The 25,294-nt window shown below is 40.4% G+C and overlaps 1 pseudogene; it reads right to left on the minus strand.

Annotated features, from left to right (window-relative positions):
• Positions 1-2,300: 2,300 nt before the first annotated feature.
• LOC124103216 (MAP/microtubule affinity-regulating kinase 3-like) lies at positions 2,301-25,107 on the minus strand (annotated as a pseudogene).
• Between the last annotated feature and the right edge of the window lie 187 nt (positions 25,108-25,294).

Raw genomic sequence — 25,294 nt, forward strand, 5'->3', positions numbered from 1 at the left:
ATGTAAAGAGAGAACCTGCAGAATGGGAGAAAATCTTTGGTAACTACTCTTCTAACAAAGAATTAATATCCAAAATATACAAGGAATTCAAAAAACTTAATGCCAAAGAAGATCAAATAATCCAATTAATAAGTGGGTAAATGAGCTGAACAAACACTTTTCAAAAGAAACCTAGATTACCAACAAATACATGAAAAAAAAATGTTCAATTTTCATTAACAATTATGGAAATGCAAACCAAAACTACACTGGAGATTTCATTTCACTCTGGTTAGAATGGTAGTCATCAAGAATACAAACAATAATAAGTGCTAGAGAGGATGCAGAAGACAAGGAACACTTTTACACTGTTGATATAAAAGGATTGTAAATTAGTACAGCCACTATGGAAATCAGTTTGGAGTTTCCTCAAAAGTCTAAGCATAAAACCACCATATGACCCAGATATATTTGTATTAAAGTAATTATATTATAGGGATACATGCATACCCATGTTTATAGCAAAACAATTTACAATAGCCAAACTGGAACCAGTCTAGTGTTCATTAACAGATGAACGGCTAGAAAATGAAAAGAAAAAAAAAAAAAAAATATATATATATATATATATATATATATGTGTGTGTGTGTGTGTGTGTGTGTGTGTGAGGGAGAGAGAGAGAGAGAGAGAGAGAGAGAGAGAGAGAGAGAGAGAGAGTTTTATTCATCCATAAAGAAAAATGAAATTATTTCATTTGCAGGTAAATGCATGGAACTTGAGATCATTATGGTAAGCCAGATAAGCCAAATTCGTAAGGTCAAAGGTCACATGTTTTCTCTCATATGTGGAAACTAGAGAAGGGAAAGGGGGGAAAAGGTTAGGGAGAGTTCTTGTGAAAATTTATGGGAGATCAGTAGAGAAGAAAGAAAAGATTGGAGGTAGGGGTGGGGGATGTGGCTCAAGTGGTAGCGTGCTCCTCTGGCATGCGTGCGGCCCAGGTTCGATCCTCAGCACCACATACCAACAAAGATGTTGTGTCTTCCAATAATCAGAGGCAGAAAATGAGAAAAATCTCGGTCCTTGTTCCCAATTCCAATACAATAACAAAGACACAGTTTTGAGAAAAAAGGGAAAAGGTTTATTGCTTTGCTAACAAAGAAGAAACATAGGGGACTCCTATCCCAAAGGCTGTGATTCTGCCCATCAGCAGGAACAAGGAATTTTTAAAGAGGTGATTCAGAGAAAATGAGATTAGGGAGGAGAGATTATTATGAGGTGACCGTTCAGAAAACACTTCCAAGTCCAAACTGGAAACAAATCAAGGAATTTTATTTGATCTATTTGTCAATTATACCTGGCCAGGGACTGTTTCTGATATTTGATCCATTTGTCAATTATACCTGGCCAGGGACTGCTTTAGACAGAGAATAGCTCTCTGAGAGAAAAAGCAGCCAGTTGTTTGTGGTCAGAGTATTTAAGGAGAATAATAGAGAACCACGTCACACTTTATAGACTTCCATTTGGAATTTTGTAAGATCTTGAAAAATTCAAGTAAGCAAGCAGAATCAGGGGCTAAAAATGTAGTTAGCAGAGCAAGAACAGAAAACCACATCCCCATTGATGGGGGTCTACATCCTCATTTGTATGGATTTACATCCTCATTCCCATGGATCTTTCACAAGAATATTTTATATGTAATAGAATTTTCACAGGAACCAAGAAAATGGAGTCACTATGGCTGTACTAACTTATGCTTGTCTATAGTTATTTCTTATATCTGACTACTGTTTTAGCAACCTATATTTACTTCTATATTTATCTATAACTACTTGTAACTATATTAGACTTATGAACTTACACTTATCACCTTACATTTTCTATATCTTATTACTGGCAACATAAATCTTTATGTCCTTTAGTGATTATCTTATTGTTATTTCTTTTAACTTATAACTAGGGCAGACTGGAGTATCTTAACATTACTAATTTTATAACACTTATCTTATACTCCTATTATTTTTACTAATTATTATTTTATTAACTTATAACTTCTAATTTATAACTTATAACCTGTATTGATTAAATTCAGACTATAACAAGATCATGAAGGAGAATATCAGGGGAAAAGAAGAACATGGAGTAGTTAAGGAAAAGATGATCAGGAAAAAGATTAGGGAAAAGAATATCAGAGGAGAGAAGATCAGGAAGGAGGTTAGGGAAAAGAAGATCAGGGAGAAGGAGGTTGGGAAAAAGAAAAACACATGTATGTTTCAAAACCATAGGGATATAGTCAAAGCATCAAGTGAAACCCTGTTACAGTCTAACTCCTCTTCAGATATTCCACAACTGAAGGAATAGCTGGTCCAGCATGATCACTGTACCATCTCTGCTTCTGGATTGAAGAAACACTTCTCTACACTTTGTTTTAAGGAGACTAGCAGATGCTGTTGCTGAGGTCACTGCTTGACTGAGCCTTGGCAAGTGAAATGTTTCTACTAGAAATGGAGATGTCTATCTCTGGCTCAACAAAGGGTTTAAGTTCATCTTCCTCATGTACTGCCCACGTCCCACATAGGCAATGGAGTCAGGATTACTCTGCATGAATTTGGGCTGGCAATGAAAGGACCACACAAACACAGATAACTCTTGGGAGTTCAAGGATGGCTCTGAGACCTTAGCTCCCATGCTGGAGGGCAAGGGGAACAAGGGAAGCAAGATGCAAGAGGCCAGACAGAGAGAGCACACCCGGAACCCCTGCTTTTATTTAGCGGGGGGGGGGGGGCATTCTATAGAAAATTCCACCCAAATAAGGCAATTGAATTGTGTTACAGCAACCTCGAGGGTGTAGCCCAGTCTCATTGGATGACACCCATTCCCAGAGCTGCACTCCCTTGGGGAGCCAAAGTGAGGCCAACCTGCATAGCAGGTAGTGTGATGCTGGTTTCAAATCCCCTTTACTCAAGGCTAAGGGGGCATGCTAAGCTTCTTTCTGTTCAGGGCAGACCCCGACATTTATGCCCTGTGTTGATCTACCTGTCCTTCATGATTTGTTGTAGAGTGCCTTGCTTAATTGGGTTTAGCACCAGGAAGCATTTGAGAAGGTTTTCACAAGTCTGTGGAAAAGCAGAATGGGGTTCTGTATTTCCCTTGTACCATTCTCTCACTAAGGTCCTTCAGATTCTGTCCACCAAAAGGAAGTGACCCACTGACTAGGGTGTACAGGATAATGCTAAGACTCCACATGTCAACTACCAGCCCATCATACTTCTTGCTCTGGAAGATCTTTGGGGCTGCATATGGAGGACTACCACAAAACATGACTGATTTACTGTCAAAAGTAAACTCATTGCTAAAACAAAAATCTGCTATTTTAATGTTTGTATCTGCATCTAACAACATATTTTCAGCCTTGAGGTCTCTGTGAACTATCTGCTTTTGGTGGTCATACTGTACTGCAGACACGATCTGCCTAAATTTAGCTTTTTCTTCTTTTTCAGTCATTCTTCCATGTGCAACCATATAGTCAAATAGATCACCTCCACTTGCATACTCCATTATTAAGTAGAATTTTTTTCAGTTTTAATGACTTCAAGCAACTTCACTATGCTTGGATGATTTAAAATCTTCATATTCTTACTTCTCTGAAGAGATTTTGTAGACTTGTTATATTCAAATTTTGTCAATTATTGAAACTTCTCTGCCTGTAAGGGTGTGTCATGCCAATGTCACTTTTTCAAAGCTCCCCTTACCATCACTTTCAATAGTCTGTATGTAGTCTCTGATGTGAGTCTGCTCATCTGCACAAGAAGCTATGGAGTTTCTATACCATGCTCCAGAGTGCCCAGTGCAGGAGGTGACTTCTTGTCACCAATCTCCACAAGAGGTGTTCAGGTGTGCATGGTATGATCGAGGTTCTTTTTTTTTTAATATTTATTCTTAAGATTTAGATAGACACAATATCTTTATTTTACATTTATGTGGTGCTGAGGATCGAACCCAGTGCCTCGTGCATGCTAGGCGAGCGCTCTACCACTGAGCCACAACCCCAGCCCCTGCAAGGTTCTTTATCATTAAATATATTCAATGTCTTTTGATGATTTAAAAGAAAAAAATAAACTCCTACACCTACTTAACTAGCAAAGCTAATAAATATCTGTGGGTACCACTACCAGGCTTAGAATAGGTAAGGGTTAGGCAAGGGAAGGAGATAGAATGTAAAAAGAATGCTAATAGCCTCAAATGCCTTCCACAACAAAAGATGTTTGCCCAGTTTAAAACTATTCTTCTGGGGTAAGTCAAAGAGAAAAAGGCAAATGAGGAGTGATTCTAGGTATACTCATTTCTAGGATTCTCATTCTAGAATCTACTATGCAGTCAATGAATGCAGTCATAAAGGTACTGACTGCATAAAGAATAGTTATATACACTCTAAGTGGATCAAAGACCTAGGCAGTTCATGGTATTTTACAGTTTGGGGATTAAGACCTGATGAAAACTAAAACTATATTTCCTAGAAATATGCAGCCGAACAACAACAACAAAAAACTTTACAAATCAATTTGGATGGTAAAGTTGATTGGTTGGCAGCAATGGGATTTTAACAGTGGTCCACTTTACTTTTTGAATATAGCCCTTAATGCTGATTTTAAAAGGAACATGTTTTTCTTTTCCTCTTCTCCTTCTTCCCCTCCCTAACCTGGGGGCAGGGAACAAGATTACATTGAGTTATCTATTTTCTTCAGAAAGGAGATGTCACCAGAAAAACTAGTAAGTGACTATTTCCCAAATAAACAAGTGAATTTCAACACACCATCAGGGTGCACCTGGGACCTCCTATCAGGGCATACCTGGAATGTAGCCTTTGAATAGCTTCTTTAAAAGTCCTCTGTTTTCACTGATGGGCAGAATCACAAAAGTCCGCTGAGTTTCTCCTTTGGTAGAAAAATAATACTTTTCTTCTTTTTCTCAAAACTGCATCCTCATTATGGAATTTGAATCAGGGACAAGGCCCAAGCTTTTCAGTAATGGGATCAGACACCCAGCCTCTAGTGTTATTGCTCATCTGCTTTTCTTTCTAGTGTCTTTCAAAAGACTTCACAACCTCTTTCAATGAAAGTTGTAGATTTAGGGGCCACAATATGCAAATACTAGTTTCACCTCTGTTCTTTGTACAAGTTGTCTTACATTTCTGCCAAATGCCCCATATTTTTAAAACAGAATATTAACTTATTTCAGTTATTGAACATACAGGATTTTTAATATCAATAAAGAAACAAAATAAAATGCCTCACACATGTGACAAGTTAATATTTACAATTCATTCTCAAAATAAACCATGATGCAATAAAAAGTGCATTTGCACTCCATCTGTTTAAATTTTATATATTTTCTTTTGGAAATGAAATCACTTTTGAACAAAGAAAAATATGTCTGGCATGTGGTATGTACTCAATAAATATTTGTGAAATAAGTGGATTAATATTGCTTTGGATTCTTCTGAGAAACTGATGTGACTCCATTTTTGAGAAACCAGCCTTACCTCAGAGCAAAGCCTGTCCAAAGTTGGGGGGGGGGGTGTCCCTTGTTCTTGGAAAACCTACAGAACATTCCTAGGCATGAAGCTATGTGCTGTATTGTTTGTCTGTAAATAACAGGAGAGATCTACAGCGCCAGGTGTCCCTGACTCAGCAAAGCTAGTTCCTGGAAAGACCAAAGAATACTTGAGGCCTAAGGCCTGATGGTGATAACCAATCAGCGTGAGACAGGGAAGATACCTGGAATGCCAGATGACCCCCCAAGTAGTCTCCATGATTAATAACATGTTAGGAAACCATGTAGTTTAGCACATATACTCCTAACATCTTAAACTAATCAGTTCAAATGTATCCACGTCTTGAACTAACCAATCACCCTTACCCAACATGTTCCCACCAATGAATGTACTAATCAATGCTAAGAGTTGTTGTTTGATTTTCCCGTAGTATGGAATGATTTGCTGTGTGATGTTTATAGTATCTCCCAAAACCCATAAAATCTGAACAAATGAACAATGGACTGAACTCACTCCTTGGGACCACTGTGTCAGAAATGGTTGTGAGTCCAGGCTCGAGCTTTGGATAAAGACTCTTGTGCAATTGCATCAGATTCAGCTCCTGGAGGTCTATTGGGGTCCCACGAATCTGGTATAACACTTCATGACAGGGTATATATACATTGGTGCAGCCTTTCCTTGTTAATAGCAACCTTCTTGTTCATATTGAATGTTTTCACACATAATTTTCTAATAGCACTACATACATCTAGTGTCAATGTAACAGTCCACTCTATGCTATGAATACAACACTTGCTGCTCTGCCATTGCAACTGATTTTTTAAAGTGGACATGTTTCTTTCTCACCCTCTCTCCCTGCTCCTAATTTCTTCCCCTCCCTAGTCTGTAGTGAAACAGGATTACCTTTCTTTCCCATTTTAGGCAGAGTTATCTGTCCCTGAGTACACACCCACCATAGGAATGAAGTAATCCAGACTTTGGAAATAGTACCAGAAGATCTCAAAAATGACTGTCTCTCAAATTAACAAGTGAATTACAACTTCAGACAGAGAACAGGTGGAATGTAGCCTTTGAGCTACATTAAAAGTCCCCAGTTTCTGTTGATAGGTGGATAGGTTTCTGTTGATAGCCTTTAGGACAGGAGTCCCCTGTGTTTCTCCTTTGCTAGCAAAGCAATAAACCTTCTTTTTCTTTTTCTTTTTTCTCAAAACCATTTTCTTGTTTTTGGATTGGCATCAGGGCAAGGACCGAGCTTTCAGCAACACTTTGAAGACAAAGTTTTTTCTCATCATCATGGAAAGAGACAATGTAATCAACTTGCCACTGATAATATCCTATATCTAGGTTTTAGGATTAGTTGCAGATCTTGCAGAGTTGACCTCCAGCCATGGTAATGACTAGATTAGTCTTTGTAAACGAAAGTTTGTTGTTTTAGTTTGGTTTTTGTTGTTTTTTTCAGCCTATGCAAAAAAAAAAAATCATGCAACTATAGTCACTGTATTCAAAAGATACTTAAAGTGAATAAGAGAGAGCTACTAAGTTCCACAGAGCAAATTATTATACCCACTTATACTGAAATCCTCATACACAGTGGGTTAGTGAAAGAGTTTTATGTGATACCAATATTTGGACATTTGGCATGAATGTATAGATTATTTATTTGTCAAGAATCCTCCAATTACTTCCCTTCTTTTTTATTTTTTTCCTCTTTTGGAGACCTCCCTTATATAAGGTCCTTGCTTAGCATCTGGATGGCCATCTTAAGTGACAGCAGCCATTTTAAGGGAAAAGTTTCACTTTCCCACCCAAGGGCATTTCTTTTTTCTTTTTTTTTTTATTATTAGTTGTTCAAAACATTACAAAGCTCTTGACATAACATATTTTATACATTTGATTCAAGTGGATTATGAACTCTCATTTTCACCCCTTATACAGATTGCAGAATCACATCTGTTACACATCCACGTTTTTACATACTGCCGTACTAGTGTATGTTGTATTCTGTTGCCCTTCCTATCCTCTGCTATCCCCCTCCCCTCCCATCTTCTCTCTCTACCCCATCTACTTTAATTCATTTCTCTCTCTTGTTTTTTTTCCTTTTCCCCTCACTTTCTCTTATATGTAATTTTGTATAACAATGAGGGTCTCCTTCCATTTCCATGCAATTTCCCTTCTCTCTCCCTTTCCCTCCCACCTCTTGTCCCTGTTTAATGGTAATCTTCTTCTCATGCTCTACCTCCCTGCTCTGTTCTTAGTTGCCCTCCTTATATCAAAGAAGACATTTGGCACTTGATTTTTAGGGATTGGCTAGCTTCACTTAGCATAATCTGCTCTAATGCCAACCATTTCCCTGTAATTGCCATGATTTTGTCATTTTTTAGTGCTGAGTTATACTCCATTGTGTATAAATGCCACATTTTTTTATCCATTCATCTATTGAAGGGCATCTAGGTTGGTTCCACAGTCTAGCTATTGTGAATTGTGCTGCTATGAACATCGATGTAGCTGTATCCCTATAATATGCTCTTTTAAGGTCTTTGGGGAATAGTGTGAGAAGAGGAATAGCTGGGTCAAATGGTGGTTCCATTCCCAGCTTTCCCAGGAATCTCCATACTGCTTTCCAAATTGGCCACACCAATTTGCAGTCCCACCAGCAATGTACAAGTGTACCCTTTTCCTCACATCCTCGCCAGCACTTGTTGTTGTTTGACTTCATAATGGCTGCCATTCTTACTGGAGTGAGATGGTATCTTAGGGTGGTTTTAATTTGCATTTCTCTGACTGCTAGAGATAGTGAGCATTTTTTCATGTACTTGTTGATTGATTGTATGTCCTCCTCTGAGAAGTGTCTGTTCACCTCCTTGGCCCATTTGTTGATTGGGTTATTTGTTTTCTTATTGTTTAATTTTTTGAGTTCTTTGTATACTCTGGATATTAGGGCTCTATCTGAAGTGTGAGGAGTAAAAATTTGTTCCCAGGATGTAGGCTCCCTATTTACCTCTTTTATTGTTTCTCTTGCTGAGAAAAAAACTTTTTAGTTTGAGTAAGTCCCATTTGCTGATTCTTGTTTCTAACTCTTGTGCTATCAGTGTCCTGTTTAGGAATTTGGAGCCCGACCCCACAGTATGTAGATTAGAGCCAACTTTTTCTTCTATCAGACCCAGAGTCTCTGTTTTGATATCAAGCTCTTTGATCCATTTTGAGTTATCTTTTGTGCATGGCGAGAGAAAGGGATTCAGATTCATTTTGTTGCATATGGATTTCCAGTTTTCCCAGCACCATTTGTTGAAGATGCTATCCTTTCTCCATTGCGTGCTTTTAGCGCCTTTGTCAAATATAAGATAGTTGTAATTTTGTGGATTGGTCTCTGTGTCCTCTATTCTGTACCATTGGTCCACCTGCCTGTTTTGGTACCAGTACCATGCTGTTTTGTTACTATTGCTCTGTAGTATAGTTTGAAGTCTGGTATCGCTATACTGCCTAATTCACTCTTCCTGCTTAGAATTGCTTTTGCTATTCTGGGTCTTTTATTTTTCCATATGAATTCATGATTGCTTTCTCTATTTCTACAAGAAATGCCATTGGGATTTTGATTGGCATTGCATTAAACCTATAGAGAACTTTTAGTAATATCACCATTTTGATGATGTTAGTTCTGCCTATCCATGAACAGGGTATATTTTTCCATCTTCTAAGATCTTCTTCTATTTCTCTCTTTAGGGTTCTATAGTTTTCATTGTATAAGTCTTTCACCTCTTTTGTTAGGTTGATTCCCAAGGGTTTTTTTTCTTTTTTTGAGAATATTGTGAATGGAGTGGTTGTACTCATTTCCATTTCAGAAGATTTGTCACTGATGTTGCCGCAGTCTGGCTGGGCATGATTCAGGAGCCACTTGTCAAAAGAAATGAACTTTATTTTTAGAACCACACACGCCAAACAAAAAAGCTCCTCAGGAAAACCTTCAGAGCCCAACTGCCACCACCGGCTTCCCACAAGCCTCTCCCCCAACCACAAGCCTCTCCACTTCCCACAATCCTCCTGCTCTTGAGGCCGATTGGCTGGGTGGCATGGGCAGAGCCAAAAAAGTCCCCCAATGAGCAGCTCCGTGGTCTGAAAGGGAAGGGAAACAGCTCAATGAGCATCACCGCAGAGGAGCCAATCAGCTAGAAGTTGCTGGGGCCGCTGTGAGCCAATCATCAGCTGGCAGTCTGAAAGTTTGCTGGGGCCCCTTCAGCTGTGGCTCTCAACATCTCCCCCTCTCTGTTTAAACAAGCATGTGGCTTAGGGACCGTGCCTGCCTTAGGTTGTCCAATAGTACATATGGTCCGTACCCGTTATCGGATGAGCTGACCTCAAGGCGTCAGCCTCCTGTCTTAGGTTGGTACCATGTTGAGAGCCACAGCCGAAGGGGCCCCAGCAAACTTCCAGCTGCCAGCAAACTTCCAGCTGCCGGATGATGATTGGCTCACAGCGGCCCCAGCAACATCTAGCTGATTGGCTCCTCAGCCCCAGCAACATCTAGCTGATTGGCTCCTCTGCGGTGATGCTCATTGGACTGTTTCCCTGCCCTTTCAGACCATGGAGCTGCTCATTGGGGGACTTTTTTGGCTCCACCAATGTGACCCAGCCAATCGGCCTCAAGAGCAGGAGGATTGTGGGAGGTGGAGAGAAGCTTGGGTGGGAGAGAGAGGCTTGTGGAAAGCCAGTGGTGGCAGTTGAGGCTCTGAGGGTTTTTCCTGAGAGGCTGTTTTGTTTGGCATGTGTGGTTCTAAAAATAAAGTTCATTTCTTTTGACAAGTGGCTCCTGATTGTGCCCAGCCAGACTGCGGCATTTGGTGGCTCTCACGGGGGAGCGACTGAGGGTAAGTGAACTGCTCGCCCCTGAGGGCAGGGCGAGAGGATGGGTAGCCATTTTAAGATTCTTCTTTTGTTATTTTGTTTCACTTTTGTTTTAAGTTGCCTGTCCCTGGAGATGTGTAAGATGGAAGAAAAACTGCTCACATCTGAGGAACAGATAGGGAGAAAGGACGGATGGACATTTCAGGAGGCTATTATAATGATTTTGTGTTGTTGCAATTTTGTTTCACTCAGTTTCAGTTTTGTTAGGCGTTATCTTGTTGGGTTGTATTATAGTAGAAATACGGGATCAGAAATTAGTAAAAAACAAACTGAAAGAGTGTTAAGTAAATTGTTAGAGGAAGGAGGCATCTCAGTAAAATCAAGAACAATCAGGGCATACGTTGATACAATACAAAAATGTAGCCCATGGCTTTTTAAGGAGGAGTTGATAAATATATCACAATGGAACCATCATGGTGAAGATTTAAAAAGAATAGAAAAGAAAAGCCCAGGGACTCTGCCAGTTGGCACATTGCCATTGTGGATGTTCATATCTTGTTTGCTTAGTCCAAAGCCTTCAGTTCAGACAATGGTAGAGGAAGAAGAAGACATAATGATTCAAGTAAAAGAGAAGGTCTCTCAAGTTAGTCAGACAGAGGAAAAGATTCAAGTAAAAGAGAAGGCCTCTCAAGCTAGTCAGACAGAGAAAGAAAGTGTAAAACAGAAAAAGCCATCAGGGGGAAAGTTACAACAGGAGACTGCTACTAACACCTTTCTATCACCAGAGGACGTAAGTGTCCAACTAACAAGGCCACCTCCATATGCTGGGAGGTCCCCAACCCCTGCAGTTGATAGTTGGGATCCTGAGACAAGATCTCAAATATTAACATGCCCTGTATTTGAGGCAGGAGGGCAGCGATTTTACCAAGTTTTAAATTTCAAAACAGTGAAGCAGCTAAAAGAGGCTGTAACAACCTATGGTCCTCAAGCACCCTTCACTGTAAGCATGGTCGAATCCATTAACAACTTGAACATGACGCCAGCAGATTGGGCTAATATGTGTAAAGCTGTGCTAAATGGAGGACAATACCTGTTATGGAAGGTTGCCAATGAGGAATTTTGCAAGGAGACGGCTAGGCGAAATGCAGCAGCTGGTTATCCTCAGAGAAATCTAGATATGTTGTTAGGAAAGGGACCTTATGAGGATCAGCAGCAACAAATTGCATATGATCCTGGCGTATGCGCACAAATTGCTGCAGATGCAATTAAGGCATGGAAGACTTTACAAGGACACGGAGGTTTACAAGTTCAATTATCTAAGGTAATACAAGGAGCTAATGAACCTTATGCTGAATTTGTAGATAGGCTTATTCAAACAGCTACCAGAGTTTTTGGGAATACAGAACAAGCAATGCCATTACTAAAACACCTGGCTTATGAGCAAGCGAATCGTTGGTACAGAGATATCATTAGACCATGGAAACATGAAGATTTAAACACATATATTAAATTATGTAGAGACATTAATGAACAAGAGCAAGTCATGGCAGCTGCAGTAAAACAGGCTTTAGATGCCAGAGACATTAATGAACAAGGGCAAATTGTGGCAGCTACAGTAAAACAGGCTTTAGATGCCAGGCCAAGAACATGCTACAATTGTGAACAAACAGGACATTTTAAAAGGAATTGCCCCATTGGAGGAGGGTTTAACAAAACTAGGTATCAAAGGAGTAGAATACCAGGTATTTGCCCACGATGCCATAGAGGGAGACATTGGGCTAATGAATGCCATTCTCAAACCACCATAGAAGGTACTCCATTATCAAAAAACGAACAAAGACCAGGTGTTTATCCACGATATCGTGGAGAAAGGCATCAGGCTCCATTGCCAAAAAATGGACAGGGGTACCCAATGCTCCAGGGCCCAAAACCACAAATATACGGAGCACTGGAGGAACCCAGCAACCCCATCAGGGTAGTGCCCAGGACACATTGTCCATCAGATCCCTCATCAGACAAACCAGAGGGAGCGCAGGGTTGGACATCTGCGCCTCCGCCAGAACAGTACTAACTCCAGAAATGGGAGTTCAAATCATTCCCACAGGGGTGAAAGGACCTCTTCCCAAAGGAACAGTAGGCTTATTATTGGGACGCAGCTCTTCTACTCTAAAAGGACTTATGATAAGTCCTGGGGTAATTGATCCCGATTATGAAGGTGAAATAAAAATTATAGCCAGTTCTCCAAAGGGTATATCAGTAATTTCACCAGGAGATAGAATAGCACAGTTACTAATAATACCCAGCCTACATGATAAATTTTCCAGTCGTACTGTAGAAAGAGGTTCCAAGGGATTAGGCTCCACAGGTGTAGATTGGGCTATGCTTTCTTTAAATTTAGATTCTCGCCCCATGCTAAAACTAAATATTCAAGGACATGAATTTAATGGGCTACTGGATACACGTGCAGAACTTAGCATCATCTCTCGTCAAGAATGGCCAAAACATTGGCCATTACAACAAGCCACTCAAATGCTTCGAGGCCTAGGAGTGGCAACTAATCCCCATAGAAGTGCAATGGTATTAGATTGGAAGGATCCTGAAGGATGTGAAGGAACTATACAGCCATATGTATTGGATCATCTTCCCGTAAATTTATGGGGACGAGATGTCCTAGATCAATTAGGTTTGACATTAACAAATAACATCAACCAAAATGCACCCACTATTATGACTAGACAAGGTTTTAGGAAAGGAAAAAGATTAGAAAAACAAAAACAAGGTATAGCAGCACCAATACAAATAGATCAAGGAACAGACACACATGGGTTGGATTTTCAGAAAGGGCCACTGAGACAATCAAAATTACTTGGAAATCAGAAAGACCAGTATGGGTTCCTCAGTGGCCCCTGACTAAAGAAAAGATACAAGCAGCCCATGACCTGGTCAAACAACAATTAGTGGAAGGACATATACAACCTTCTGTATCTCCCCATAATACTCCCATTTTTGTCATCAAAAAGAAATCTGGTAAATGGAGATTATTGCAAGATTTAAGAGCCATTAATAATGAGATGGTTATTATGGGACCTGCTCAATCAGGGATTCCTCAGTTGTCTGCTTTGCCAAAAACCTGGTATGTTTTAGTTATAGATATTAAAGATTGTTTTTTTTCAATTCCAATTCATCCTGAGGAGAGTCCACGTTTTGCATTGACTATCCCTGCACTGAATCATGAAGGTCCTGATCAGAGATATGAATGGAAAGTACTCCCTCAAGGGATGGCTAACAGCCCAACTATGTGTCAAATTTATGTTAACAAAGTAATCCAGCCACTTAGAAATCAAAATCCTGAACTACAAATATTTCAATATATGGATGATGTATTATTAGCACACAAAGATAAAAACACATTGCTAGAATGTTATGCCACACTTACAAACTTATTAAAAAATTATAATCTAGAGATAGCAATAGATAAAGTACAATTAAATTTTCCAATTAATTATTTAGGAGTTCTATTATCCTCAACCATGGTCCGTCCACCAAGAATTCAAATACGAGTAGATCAACTCAAAACACTTAATGACTTTCAAAAGTTATTAGGAGACATAAATTGGATAAGGCCTTATTTAGGTATACCAACAGGAGAGTTGGGACCGTTATTTGATATCCTAAAAGGTCCATCGATCCAAATTCACCCCGAATGTTAACGCCTGAAGCAAGAAAGGCATTAAAAATCATTGAAACATATATGGAAAATATGCATTTGGATAGAATTGATATAAGTTTGCCTTTATTATTTATTGTACTACCAACAAAAAATATTCCTACAGGAGTATTTTGGCAAGAAGGTCCATTATTATGGATACATTTATCTTATTCTTCTAACACTATTCTTACTAGGTATCCTGAGGCTGTAGGACAATTAATACTCAAAGGAATAAAAGCAGCAAAGGGAGTGTTTGGAATTTCTCCCAATAAAATTATTACTCCATAAACTATGGATCAAATTGATGAGTTAGCTAATGAGTTAAATACTTGGGCAATAATCATGTGCAAATCTAATGTTTCATTTGATAACCACTTACCATCTAATCCTTTATTGTCTTTTTGGTCATTGCATCCTGTAATTTTTCCAAAAATGACAAGAAAAACACCTATCATGAATGCTCCAAATATATTCACTGATGGGTCAAATAATGGTACAGCAGCAGTAGTTACCCCTGATCAAACTTTTACATTTTTAGTACCCAAATAATCAGCTCAAAAGGTAGAGCTTAATGCAGTTTTACAAGCTTTTGTGATGTTTAAAGATTCTGTATTTAATTTATTTTCTGATAGTCAGTATGTAGTTAATGCTATAGTATCTCTTGAAGATGCTGGTAGGATTTCCCCTTCCTCTACTGTTTTCTCTTTGCTTTCCACTATACAAAGTCTAATCTGGGACAGAAAAGATCCATTCTTTATAGGACATATCAGGGCACATACAGGATTGTCTGGAGCCCTTAGTTTGGGCAATGATTTAGCAGATAAAACTACACATGACATACATATTTTCTCTACACTAGAAGAAGCTATAAATTTTCATAAAAAGTTCCATGTCAATGCTAATACTTTACAAAAGCATTTTAAAATAACTAAGGAACAAGCTAGACAAATAATAAAACAATGTCAAAATTGTGTGACCTTTTTACCACAAGTTAATCGTGGAGTCAATCCTAGAGGATTGATACCTAACCATATTTGGCAGATGGACGTCACACACTTGCCAGAATTTGGAAAATTAAAATATTTGCATGTTACAGTTGATACTTCTTCTGGATTTTTGATGGGCTCCCTTCATGCCGGAGAAAAAACTAAAGATGTTATAGCTCATTGCTTACAAAATTTTGCCACTGTGGGTGTTCCAAAACAGTTAAAAACAGATAATGCCCCTGGTTATACTTCTACCTCTTTTAAACAATTTTGCTCAACATTTGGCATTACTCATATAACAGGAATCCCATACAATCCACAGGGACAAGGCATAGTTGAAAGAGCTCATCAAACTATTAAAATGTACTTATTAAAGCAAAAAGAAGGAATTGGGAAGGGGTATATATTCCCCAAAGATAAAGTTAAAATAACCCTTTTTACTCTAAACTTTTTAAATTTGGATTCATCAGGACTTAGTGCTGCGGAAAGGCATATGTGTCCAAAAAATGTGCATAAGCCCAAGGTACTTTGGAAGGATATTCTAACAGGACAATGGAAAGGTCCTGACCCAGTAATTGTCTGGAGTCGGGGGTCTGTTTGTGTGTTTCCACAGGGAGAACAGCAGCCGATTTGGATTCCAGAGAGATTAATCAAGGTCCTGACCCAGTGATTGTCTGGAGTCGGAGGTCTGTTTATGTGTTTCCACAGGGAGAACAGCAGCCGATTTGAATTCCAGAAAGATTAACTAAAGCAATTTCTACAGACCAAAAAGAAGATGATTTGGCTCAAATCCATAACAACTGATATCCAAAACTCCAGTTTGGCTATTCTTGCATCTGCGACAGAACCAGGATGCTTTTTTCAATATCTATTTTATTATTGCCCTTTGCCGTATCATGAAGTTCTATTTTGTTTTTTGAGCTCATACAGACCTAGGTTAATGTTTTGCTGATCAGTTCTATTTTTTGACTATAGAGTTTTTAAACATTGCAATGGAGATTTCACCTATAAAAAGTTATAAGGCCTTTACTATAATGTTATGTGTTGTATGTATTATATTATGTGTGCACACTTGTGTTTTGTGTTATATGTTTGAATGTATGTATGTCCATATATCATATATGATGAGCGCTCATGATAAAATGGATCCAAATTTTTTTTCACGTGATTTATATGGTTTAATTTAAATTGGGTAAACAACTGTTGAGGATTGTTTTAATATGTAAACAAAAAAGAAGGTTAACAGATCTGTTTGTTTACTTTCACCTTTCCTTTTCATTATATTTAATAATTCTCTTAAAGATAATGTAAATTGTTAAGAAAATTGTTTTCTTTTAGTGCCTTCTGTAATGTTACATAATTTTTTCTTTAGCCATTATTGCCAGAATTCCTATCTTCATCCCAGTGCTGGTGAAGTCAAAGATAAAACCAATCTACAGCTTCTACAATAGCCATCACTGAACTGCTTGCAGAACTTGCCTGGACACATTGTGAGCTCACCTGTATGCATTGTGAACTATCTGTTGGTGCATTGACTTGTGGTAGTGTTGGGGTATTTTTGCTGATGATGTCATTGGTGGTACAATTTTTCCAAAAGGAGCCGTCAATTGGCTTGGTGTATCTTCCTCCCTTCTGCTTGTCATGATCGTCCAGCTAAAATTTGGGGGCCAACAGAGGTGAGGCAAAGAACCTCACCCCCCCGCTGGTACAAAGACCTATCCACAAGTATGGCTGTATGCTGGACCGGTAGTCAGTGATGGGTATGATCCAATTGCAGTGGTACCAACCTAAGACAGGAGGCTGACACCTAGAGGTCAGTTCATCCGATGATGGGTAAGGACCATATGTTGAATTGGACTGCCTAACAGACACGGTCCCTAAGCCACATGCTTGTTGTTTAAACAGAGAGGGGGAGATGTTGAGAGCCACAGCCGAAGGGGCCCCAGCAAACTTCCAGCTGCCAGCAAACTTCCAGCTGCCGGCTGATAATTGGCTCACAGCAGCCCCAGCAACATCTAGCTGATTGGCTCCTCTGCGGTGATGCTCATTGGGCTGTTTCCCTGCCCTTTCAGACCACGGAGCTGCTCATTGGGGGACTTTTTTGGCTCCACCCACGTGACCCAGCCAATCGGCCTCAAGAGCAGGAGGATTGTGGGAGGTGGAGAGAAGCTTGGGTGGGAGAGAGAGGCTTGTGGAAAGCCGGTGGTGGCAGTTGAGGCTCTGAGGGTATTTCCTGAGAGGCTGTTTTGTTTGGCGTGTGTGGTTCTAAAAATAAAGTTCATTTCTTTTGACAAGTGGCTCCTGATTGTGCCCAGCCAGACTGCGGCAGTACCATTGCAATTGGATCTTACCCGTCACTGACTACTGGTCCAGTATACAGCCACACCTGTCGATAAGTCTTTGTATCAGCGGGGGGTGGGGGTGAGGTTCTTTGCCTCACCTCTGTTTGCCCCCAAATTTTAGCTGAATGACCATGACAAGCAGAAGGGAGGAAGATACACCAAGCCAATTGACGGCTCCTTTTGGAAAAATTGTACCACCGATGACATCATCAGTAAAAATACCCCAACACTACCACCAGTTGCTGCACCAACAGATAATTCACAATGCATACAGGTGAGTTCACAATGCATACAAGTGATACATAGTCCAGGCAAGTTCTGCAAGCAGTTCAGTGATGGCTCCTTTTGGAAAAATTGTACCACTGATGACACCATCAGCATAAATACCCCAACACTACCACAAGTTGCTGCACCAACAGATAGTTCACAATGCATACAAGTGAGTTCACAATGCAAGAAAACAATTTTCTTTTCTTTTTTTTTTTTAGAAAACAATTTTCTTAACAATGTACCTTATATTCAACAGAATTATTAAATATAATGAAAAAGAAAGGTGAAAGTAAACAAACAGATCTGTTAACCTCCTTTTTTGTTCATATATTAAAACAATCCTCAACAGCTGTTTACTAAATTTAAATTAAACCAATTAAATCACATGAAAAAAAATTTGGATCCATTTTTTCATGAGCGCTCATCATATATGATATATGGACATACGTACATTCAAACATATAACACAAAACACAAGTGTGCACACATAATATAATACATACAACACATAACATTATAGTAAAGGCCTTATAACTTTTTACAGGTGAAATCTCCATTGCAATGTTTAAAAACTCTATAGTCAAAAAAATAGAACTGATCAGCAAAACATTAACCTAGGTCTGTATGAGCTCAAAAAACAAAATAGAACTTCATGATACGGCAAAGGGCAATAATAAAATAGATATTGAAAAAAGCATCCTGGTTCTGTCGCAGATGCAAGAATAGCCAAACTGGAGTTTTGGATATCAGTTGTTATGGATTTGAGCCAAATCATCTTCTTTTTGGTCTGTAGAAATTGCTTTAGTTAATCTTTCTGGAATTCAAATCGGCTGCTGTTCTCCCTGTGGAAACACATAAACAGACCTCCGACTCCAGACAATCACTGGGTCAGGACCTTGATTAATCTCTCTGGAATCCAAATCGGCTGCTGTTCTCCCTGTGGAAACACACAAACAGACCCCCGACTCCAGACAATTACTGGGTCAGGACCTTTCCATTGTCCTGTTAGAATATCCTTCCAAAGTACCTTGGGCTTATGCACATTTTTTGGACACATATGCCTTTCCGCAGCACTAAGTCCTGATGAATCCAAATTTAAAAAGTTTAGAGTAAAAAGGGTTATTTTAACTTTATCTTTGGGGAATATATACCCCTTCCCAATTCCTTCTTTTTGCTTTAATAAGTACATTTTAATAGTTTGATGAGCTCTTTCAACTATGCCTTGTCCCTGTGGATTGTATGGGATTCCTGTTATATGAGTAATGCCAAATGTTGAGCAAAATTGTTTAAAAGAGGTAGAAGTATAACCAGGGGCATTATCTGTTTTTAACTGTTTTGGAACACCCACAGTGGCAAAATTTTGTAAGCAATGAGCTATAACATCTTTAGTTTTTTCTCCGGCATGAAGGGAGCCCATCAAAAATCCAGAAGAAGTATCAACTGTAACATGCAAATATTTTAATTTTCCAAATTCTGGCAAGTGTGTGACGTCCATCTGCCAAATATGGTTAGGTATCAGTCCTCTAGGATTGACTCCACGATTAACTTGTGGTAAAAAGGTCACACAATTTTGACATTGTTTTATTATTTGTCTAGCTTGTTCCTTAGTTATTTTAAAATGCTTTTGTAAAGTATTAGCATTGACATGGAACTTTTTATGAAAATTTATAGCTTCTTCTAGTGTAGAGAAAATATGTATGTCATGTGTAGTTTTATCTGCTAAATCATTGCCCAAACTAAGGGCTCCAGGCAATCCTGTATGTGCCCTGATATGTCCTATAAAGAATGGATCTTTTCTGTCCCAGATTAGACTTTGTATAGTGGAAAGCAAAGAGAAAACAGTAGAGGAAGGGGAAATCCTACCAGCATCTTCAAGGGATACTATAGCATTAACTATATACTGACTATCGGAAAATAAATTAAATACAGAATCTTTAAACATCACAAAAGCTTGTAAAACTGCATTAAGCTCTACCTTTTGAACTGATTGTTTGGGTACTAAAAATGTAAAAGTTTGGTCAGGTGTAACTATTGCTGCTGTACCATTATTTGACCCATCAGTGAATATATTTGGAGCATTCATGATAGGTGTTTTTCTTGTCATTTTTGGAAAAATTACAGGATGCAATGACCAAAAAGACAATAAAGATTAGATGGATGTACAGGAATGCCTTTGATTTATGCGTGTTGATTTTATATCCTGCCACTTTGCTGAATTCATTTATTAGCTCTAGTAGTTTCTTTGTAGAACCTTTTGGGTCTTCTAAGTATAGGATCATGTCATTCGCAAATAGTGATAATTTAAGTTCTTCTTTTCCTATCTTTATGCCTTAATTTCTTTCATCTGTCTAATTGTTCTGGCCAGTATTTCGAGAACTATATTGAATATAAATGGTGAGAGAGGGCATCCCTGTCTTGTTCCAGATTTTAGAGGGAATGCCTTCAATTTTTCTCCATTCAGAATGATGCTAGCCTGAGCCTTAGCATAGACAGCTTTTACAATATTGAGGTATGTTCCTGTTATCCCTAGTTTTTCTAGTGTTTTGAACATAAAGGAATGATGTACTCTGTTGAATGCTTTTTCTGTGTCTATCGAGATGATCATATGGTTCTTATCTTTAAGTCTATTGATGTGGTGAATAACATTTATTGATTTCCGTATATTGAACCAGCCTACCCAAGGGCATTTCTGAGAAAGGCTCACCACTCCCTCATACTGAAGCCAGATTTAAAGTTAGGTAGTCAGTGTAGTTAGATAAATCGGGTCTAATACCAAGTGAAATCTAAAATGGAGGCCATGCTGAGAATGATTCCAGGAAATGCAGGACAACTCATGGAATGTTGATGAAGTCCTGAAAAGGCCCTAGGCCAAAGTCCATCCCAAAGAAGTGTTAATGAAGTCCTTCCTGCTCAGACTACTTCTTTGGCTCACCTGTGTCCCACCCCTAGGGCCTTCCCACCTACATTCCATCACTGAAAGAAACTATAAAATGGAGAGACAACTGCACTTCCACGGATTCCACCTCTTGGGTCCCCTTCTTCCTCCGGGAGAAGTCTTTTCTGCTGTCCTTTAATAAACTTCTAATTTTTACTCTGACCTTGCCTCGGCGTGCTTCTTTAGTGTTATTCTTCAACATTGGGGAAGCGAGGACTCATCACCGGTCAACAGCGGTAACAATACCAACCCAACCCTTAACTGCCCACATTAGGACCTACCCAGCTCTTATCCCTGAGCCTCCCCCATAAAAGTCCCAGAACTCAAGCCTGTTTTGCCTCTCTCTCCTTTATTTGTCGGCTTTGAGAAATAAAATCTTGTGTATATCTCTGCCTGGTCTCTGTCTCATTTCTCGCTTACCTATCTCTTGTTTCTCACTTTCCCTTCATTTCGGTGCCAAAACCCAGGATAAGCTGTGTTCCTGGTGTGCCTGCTCCCCTCTTTCAGGGTCACTGAGCATCCCCAGGCCCTGATACGTATTCCATCATGGGACCAGGTCCTCCATTTTGCTGAATGCCCTCTCTGCACTCATCACTGGACATTTTAGGTAAGACCCTGTCTCCAGTCAACCTAAATGACCTATGGGTCCCAGGAAATGACCATGGATGATCTGGCACTCCCAGGGTTACCATTTGGTCAGGGGTACCCCAGCCACAGCTTTCACAGCTACTGCTCATCCCTACTGCCAACTGAGTCTATAGGTGGTCTTTTATTTGGGTCCTGGATATTGAGAAAAAACACAGAGGATTATTGGGAGTTATTTCTGGTGAGATTACCTCTCAGCCTTGGGTTAATCTCTACAGGCTTCTGCCCCTTCTACAGGCTTCTGCCCCTACCACATAGTCCTGGCCAGGCACCCAAGTGTCTCGACAGACTCCTGCCCTGACACTTACCCAGTGATGGTGACAATCCCCTGAGCGTAACTGTCTTCTCAACTAGGTGATACTAGAGACTGGCAGACACCCCACCTCTAAACTCATTTCCTACATCTCACCCATGGGTGGCTCCTCATTCATTCCTTCCCATAGTCCCCTAGGCTGCCTCCTGGCTAATCTAGGGTCTCTCTCTTACACCCTGGATGTAAACCTTCCAAAACTTATCTGCTTATGCAATCAGATCTGGCCTCAATATCCTTTGGATAATGACTCTAAATGTCTGCTTAATGGCACTCTAGATCCCAATATTATCAGGGATCTTTTCAACTATTGTGAACATTTGGGAAAATGGAAAGAGATATTATAAGTTCAGGCCTTCTCCTTTCTATGTTCTAAGCCCTCTCTCTGCAACTCTTACTCTCCCTCACAAGTCCTCTTAGCTCTCACCTTGCCTATACCTGCTTCCAAAGGGACAGAAGATCCTACTCATGACTCCTTCTCCTTCAAACCAGCAGATGAGCCCCCACCATACCACAATTCTCTTTCTAATGAAGCCTCCACAGCAACTGTCCCCATGGCCCCTCTGCCCTTTTCTCCTCCCACCACATGCTCATGATCTGCCACTTCCCAACCCACATCTCTGTGTCCTGTACATGAGGTGGCGTGGGTAGATGGTATAATCTGGGTTCATGTGCCTTTCTCTTTGTCAGATCTTTCACAAATAGAAAAGTAGCTTGGGTCCTATACTTCAAGTCCCACCACATATATCAAAAAGTTTCAATATCTGACTTGATCATATAATTTGGCCTTCCATGATGTCCATATGATCTTGTCTAACACCCTCCTTCCTGAGGAGTGCAGGAGAGTTTGAGAGCAAGCTAGAAATTATGCTGATGAGGTACATCAAACCTCCCCTGCCCATCTGATTGGCACCGAAGCAGTCCCTGAACAGGACCCCAATTGGCATTTTAATTCACATAGGGGAGTCACTAGTAACTAAACCAATTCATTACTTGTCTCATGGCAGGACCTAGAAAGGCAGCCCATAAGGCTATCAAATATGAAAGACTTCAGGAAATCTTCCAAGATAAAAATGAAAATCCTTCAACATTTTTAGATTGCCTGACCAAGGCTTTATTGCAATATACTAATCTGGACCCTGAAACTTCAGACGGGAGACAACTACTAATGACCTACTTTTTCTCCCAGATTTCCCCCAATATTAAGGCCAAACTAACATGCCTCAAGAGGGAGCCCCTATATCTCCAAACTGAGGTTCTGAAAATGGCCTTTAAGGTGTATAACGAGAGAGAGGAGAAGGCCCGGAAGCAGAAATATCAGATGCTTGCTCAAGCCATCAGACCAACCTTAGCATCTCCCTTGTTCCACTGACCATCTGTCCCTCAGGACTGCCAGGACCCTGTTTTTGCTGTTGTTGTTGTTTTAGATAGAGAGAGAGAGACAGAGAGAGAATTTTTTAATATTTATTTTTTAGTTTTCGGCGGACACAACATCTTTGTATGTATGTGGTGCTGAGAATCGAACCCGGGCCGCACACATGCCAGGCAAGTGCGCTACCGCTTGAGCCACATCCCCAGCCCAAAACATCTTTGTTTGTATGTGGTGCTGAGGATCGAACTCCAGGCCTCAGGCATGCCAGGCGAGCATGCTACCACTTGAGCCACATCCCCAGCCCCTGGGACTGGGACCCTGTTTTAATGTGGTTAGACAGGTCACTGGGCTTATACATGTCCTAAGCCTCACAAGCCTCCAGGCCGTTGTCCTAAGTTCCATCAGAAGGGACACTGGGCCATTGACTGTCCCTGAGCCTATAGCAGCCCCCAGCCATCTGGCCCTTCTGATTCCCCTTTCCAACTTTTAGGACTGGCTGCAGAGGACTGATGAGTCCCAGGTCCCCCATCATCTGTCCACTGCCATCACTCTGTGGGGACCCAGGGTAACTCTGTATATTTCAGGTAGGCCTGTCTCCTTCCTCCTAGATACCAGAGCTACATATTCAGTCCTCAAGGATTTCTGGAGGCCTACTACTCATTCAGTGACTTCTATTGTCATGGTAGAGGGTTAACCTTACCAACCCTTACAGACAATTATTCTTGTTTGTGCTTCTGGCTCTCTAATTTTTACTCACTCCTTTTTAGTCATTCCACAGTGTCATGTTCTCCTTATGGGAAGGGACATCCTCACAAAGTTGGGGGCTATGCTTTTCTTATCCCCTCATATAGACTTCCATACAGACTCTCCAGATACCCTAATCTTCACCCTTACCTTAGGACCATACCCTATTCTATCTGCCAGTGCCTTCCCATTACCTCTTTCTGAGGTGGACCCTACTGTCTGGGATGCTTCAAGTTCTTCTATCACCCTGCACCACAAGCTCATTCATATTTGTCTCAAAGACCCCCTCCATTTTTTGGCCCAATCACAGTACCCGCTCTCCCAACAAAAACTCCTAGGCTTACAGCCTATCATTCAACACCTCTTTTTGAAAGGGATTTCCTAAACCTACTCATTCCCCTTATAACACCCCCATCTTAGCAGTTAAAAAGCCTAATGGTTTCTACCTCTTGGTCCAAATCCACCATTCCATCAACTCTGCAGTCATCCCACAGTAATCCTTACATCTTTTTCTCCACCATTCCTTCCAGGACCTCTTACTTCTCAGTACTAGACCTGAAATATGCCTTCTTCTGTATTCCCCTCCATTCTGACCCTCAAGACATTTTCATCCTTATATGGACAGACCCTGAGTCTTATAAGTCCACTCAGCTGACATGGACAGTTCTCCTATAAGTGTTCCGAGACAGCCCTCATATCTTCAGACAGGCCTTGGTTAAGGACCTAGCATTCATACATATCATTCAGTCTATGGTCCTACAGTATGTTGATGACCTCATTCTTTGCAGTCCCTCCTTTGAGGTCAGTCATCAGGTCACCTGTAAACTTCTTAACTTCCTTTCTGCCCATGGCTATATGGTTTCTCCACCCAAAGTACAGCTTTCTTTGACAATAGTAACATACCTAGGCCTCCTCCTGACCCCTACACACAAAGCCATTACAGTTGATAGAAAGGGCCTTATTGCTAATATACCAATGCCCTCTACTAAGGAAGAAATTCTCTCCTTTCTTGGTATGGCAGGATTCCTCAGAGCTTGGATTCCTAACTACTCTTTATTGGCTAAGCCTCTATATGATGCAGCCGGGGGCCTACTCTCTGAACCCCTATTACACTCTGTTACAAATCCCTTCACCAGGCTCCAGCAGGCCCTCCACTGGGCCCTCCTCCAGGCCCCTGCTCCCCATCTCCCTGATCTCACATGCCCATTTCACCTTTACATGGTTGAAAAGCAAGGATTTGCTCTAGGGGTCTTCAGACACGTGCTGGAGTCAACATTTGCCCCTGTGGCTTATCTATCAAAGGGTCTTGGCCCTACTGCTCAGGGATGGGCCCCTTGCCTACAAACATGGCTGCAGCCTCTCTACTCATTAATGAGTCAAAGAAACTCACCTTTGGAGTCCCACTCACCATCCTGGCTCCCCATCACCTAAAGGAACACTTCACCTACAAGGGCTTACATTCCTTACCCCACTGTCACCTTTTGTCTCTACATGTTTCCCTGGTGGAAGATCCCAGTCTTACTTTCCACACATGCTCAGCTCTAAACCTTGCTACTCTCCTCCCCACCCCTCAGGACTCTTCCATCTCTTCTCATATTACCCATTCATGCA

Source organism: Marmota monax, unplaced genomic scaffold (assembly GCF_021218885.2).
Source record: "Marmota monax isolate L192 unplaced genomic scaffold, Marmota_monax_Labrador192_F-V1.1 WCK01_AAM20220418_F8-fsc00280, whole genome shotgun sequence".
NCBI lineage: Eukaryota > Metazoa > Chordata > Mammalia > Rodentia > Sciuridae > Marmota > Marmota monax.